This window comes from Cariama cristata, unplaced genomic scaffold (genome assembly GCF_000690535.1).
Source record: "Cariama cristata isolate BGI_N322 unplaced genomic scaffold, ASM69053v1 scaffold21414, whole genome shotgun sequence".
Lineage (NCBI taxonomy): Eukaryota > Metazoa > Chordata > Aves > Cariamiformes > Cariamidae > Cariama > Cariama cristata.
Genome location: NW_009614947.1, coordinates 11,096 through 15,637, shown reverse-complemented (window position 1 = coordinate 15,637; position 4,542 = coordinate 11,096).

The window sequence follows — 4,542 nt, the reverse complement described above, 5'->3', positions numbered from 1 at the left end:
GCCAGCTCCAACAAGCTGGGAAGGTCTGGCTTCAGATTGTCTGGTGGTGGCCATACCCATAGTCTTCCTCCTCTACCCTAAAAAAGGCCACACACAGGAGATACGAGATGCAAGAAGATACAGTCGCGACAGTTCTGCTGCCCTCTTGACCACTCAGGGCCAGGATACTTTTAAACCCACAGCTGTTTGACAGGAGAGGTTTATTTCCTTGACAAGTGTCAAAGCAGCCACGGAGAAAGCGATCCCATTCTACTGTGCATAAGCCAAGTGCTCTTTTCCTTTATCCTCTCACCCTGTCCAGCTTCCAAGACTCCTGCGGGCTTGCTCAGCACACCCAAGCTGGCTTACCCAGCACATCCAAGCTCAAGGGGACAGAGGATTGCTTAGCACAAAATACTCGACACACTCGGCTCCGATTTCAGCAGGCTTGGCCTGAATGCTCAACACTGTCAGAGGTGGAACCAGAATCAGGCTTTTTTACTGAAGCTTTGAATCCCACCTCTGTCATGACTTCAAGGCAAGAACAGTAACTGGAAGTGTTGGCTGCTCTTCATGAGTGATCTGCTCCTTGCAATGACAACTACAGCATGGGCAGTAGCGATGATCACAGACAGATACACTACTGGTTAAATGGGACAGCAGAACCCCAGAACTCCTTCGAATAGTCTCCGAACTCCTTTGCGTACCTTCTTTAATTTAATCTATATACTAAGGCAGGTTATTAACCACACATTCAGACCCAATTTTGCCATTGCAAAATAACCTTCCACTTTTGGAAAAAGCAGTGGGTGGAGCAAAGGCTCACCTCAGCACTCTGTTGGACTTAGCCATTATCGAAGGCATGAACGATGTTCTAGGATTGGGAATGGAGGATTGTAGTACAAGGAGATAAGGAAAGAAACAGAATAGGATGAAGAGGAATGGCAATGTCTTCTGGGCACACAACTAACACCTGCATTTGGGATCGCAGTATTAGTCAGACACACAGAATACATTTAGAAGTACGCACTGAGAGTCCGCCAGTTCTCTGTGATGCTGAGATGATAGATGGTCACGTCGCAACACCCCTGCACAACACACAGCGATATTCTGCTGCTGTGAGAAGTGATCCCAGGAAACCACACTTCTGACAGATCGAGTAATCCACGGGGGGTTTGCAGAGACACTGTACCTGTTACCACGAGGGGAAAGGGACTTCATTTTCCATTGCCAGCACTCTGGCAGATTTTCTTTACCCAGTCCTCAGTTTGCCACATGGTACAGAGAGATGATATCCAACGCATATTTGCTGTCTACAGTACTACTGCATAGACAATTCAAGTCTGAGAATCTCATATGATTCTCTTATGCACAGTTTGTCAGGTGTACAAGCAATTAACGTACACGTGATGTGAAAAGTGAAGCGAAACTACTGGACTTCTGTCAAAAGAACAACAGATTTCAAGAGGAACAGGCAGCATTGCTGTCTGAGGGAAATGAAAAGAGCAGTGAAACTCAGATTGACAGTCACCCCAAAGCAACCCTAGCACAGCTGGACTCCATATGCATTTTGTGAAGGTATAAAATTGCCTCTGAAAGGCACCTGAGTTTATTTGAACAAAACACATGAAAAAATATAAACTCAATAATAAGAGTGGTCTGAGGTAACACTGAAACTTTTTCAATGATCTTAATGCTAAAAGGAGAAAACACTTTCTGAGATGGTTTTCATGCTTAGCCTTCAATAGGCTACCAGTGAAGGCCTACACAAATTAGCTACAATTTCTGTCCCAACCTTCCCCAGGGATTTAACAATCCCTGTAATTCTGACTGACAATACCAAAAACATTACTGATGTTGGAGACGTGAGAGGTAACACAACAGACTTGGACAGCAACTTCTTTAGGAAGGAAAGGCTGCAAAATTGGCATGCTATCGTATTTCCTACAGCAAAGCATCCACCTGAACTTTTCTGAACAATAAAAATGGTTTATAGTTTTGAGAACCCAGCAACAGAAAAATGTGGTGCTAAACACATACTTCCCCCCAAAGAAATAAAAATTATATAAAAAAATATATATGATTCAAAAGAATTATGAGTACATATGAAAAGAGAGCTGTAGGACAAGCAATAGTTTTGGGTTTTTTTAATGGGATTTCCCAGGGTATCTGTTCTTGAGGACAGTGTGGAAATATCCAGACTGGCTTATGAGAGAGCTGAGAAGCCAAATTAGTCCATACAAAGCTCCTCGTTACTGAATACCAGACTGCTTCTGTGACCAAGCTAACTTGTTTAGAGAGAACACTTCAGTTGGAAATCCAGCTATTGTACTGAAGTAGCAGTCAGAGCCCTACCAGCAAAAAAAAATTATCAAGGTTATCACAGTACAAGGAAGACAAAATCCATTTCCTGGGACCCACTTGAGAAAATTAGCAATTCAATCTGCTCTCAGGCCAATGATATATCCTTCAGATCACATTCTCTTAGCCAGCAAGATCTTTCCAGCACTTCATTAAAACAAAACCAAGCACCCCTTCCCTAACATCTCATTAAGAGACAAAGCTCCCCACAGAGCCCACTTGGCTGTCGGGGAGTAGAAAATCAGTACAAAAATCAGTAGAAAGTCAGTACAAATATACAAATCAGTAGAAATAAAGCACAAGAAGTGATGTTCAAATTCAGGTCTGAATGCCAGCTGCAGAAGGTGGTGTTCTGCTCTGTTTAAAAAAAAAAAAAAAAAAAAAAAAAAAAAAAAAAAAAAAAAAAAAAAAGAGCAGCACTATTCCTTACCCGAACCCCAGACTTTGAGGTGAGTCACTCCCTCACCATGGAAAACAGCAATGCCATCATAGCATATCGCTGATTTTCTCCTTACGAAGAGAGCTGGCTGAAGGTAGCGAGCACTATTCTGCTCCTGGAAGAAGAAACACTTTCTCCCACATGAAATAATCTGTTTCTAAGACTAAGCTCCATCACCTTCCCCTCACGAGCCCAACCAGGATTTCTAAGCCACCTGCCTGCCATGCTGCTGTCGATGATGAGGTGCCAAGTTCTCTTTGAGCTCCGCTCTGGGATTCTGAAAGAGAACCTGAACATGCTTCTAGGATATCATCCATGAATCAAAAGGTGCTTTTTTTTTTTTCTTCCTACAGACCCTTATATCTGACAGCATCTTTGACTTACCTTCAGACAAATGTAGACCTCTTTTCAGTGTTGTTGAGTTTATTCGCTTTCTTTTGCCTTGTGGTAAGCTTGGCTTTGAAACATTATGGGGGGGGTGGGGGTGGGGAATGCATTGATTTGCTATGTCAACTTCTAGACAAAAAGACAGTCTAAATTCAGCAATGGAGATGTATTGTACACAGCTGTGTATCAAATGTTTCTCCGCTTCACTGCTACGCTTTTTGTTTCTTTAGCGCACTTCTCTCCTTCAATCAACAGGTACATACACTTTTTTAAAACTTTATGTGAAAATAACTGCTGGATTACATTGGACACACATGTGTCACAGGTAAAATGAAGTAATATACCACAGAAACCTCACAGAACTCACTGGGCCTTTAACGTTGAGAGGCCTTGCTATGTGTCCTCTCAAAGTTGCTTAAATGATAAGTAACATTTCCCTGAGTGTGCCCTTCAGTTGGCCAACATTAACTGCACTAGGAAGGCAGCACAGAACAGATTCTCCACTTCAGCCATGCTAACAGCCACAAACCACTTGATGTTTGCTCTTAGCTTTGTTCTGACTTGATCATCAGTGGATGTCATAAATTCAAACTTGCATCCTGATGATGGCTCACATTCTTGAATGTTAGCAAAAAGTGTCTTTCACTCCATTAACAAAATTTGGCCCTCAGTTCATAGGTTTCTGTACCCCTGGGTACTGTAGAAAAGACATCACAGATACCATGGGTTATTAAAAGCAGGTTCATTTATGTGAGAAATACTGAGAAGACATGAACAAGGAAGATGCTAGCATACAAAAGGGGCCAAGCTGCTTTGGTTTCCCAGTGGAAGAGGAGTTGTTGGTGGGTTTGATTTTTTTTATTAACACGGAGGAAGTCAGAAGCACTTTGTAAGCATTTTACCACCTGCACATCAGCCGGTTTTGAACCTTCAAAGCTTAGATTAAAACTTTCTTCTACACTGTTAATCACAGGCACTACTCATCCTGACCCAATTATTAGCTTGTGCCTTCATTTAGGAGGTTTGCACGGGTGAGTATTACACTGATTTCTGCCACATATGCAGAGTCACTACAGAACACTTTCACTACGAAGTAGTTCAGCTTGCAGAAAGAATTGTCCAGCTCCCAAGATTTTTCCCATGTCGTCTTTCATTGTCCTCCAAAGTCCCACATCATCATACAGACAGAAGACTTTTTGCAGCTGCAGAATCACCTGAAGACCCAAGAGAATGGGCCTCTGTTTGGGCTTGCATTAACAGAAATACAGGCCCACACCCCGGTTATGAGCCTGCTTTCACTTGCTTATTCAAATCTTTTCCTACCACCTTTCAGGATCCTTCTGTAAAACACTGGACACATGATAAAGGAAAGCATT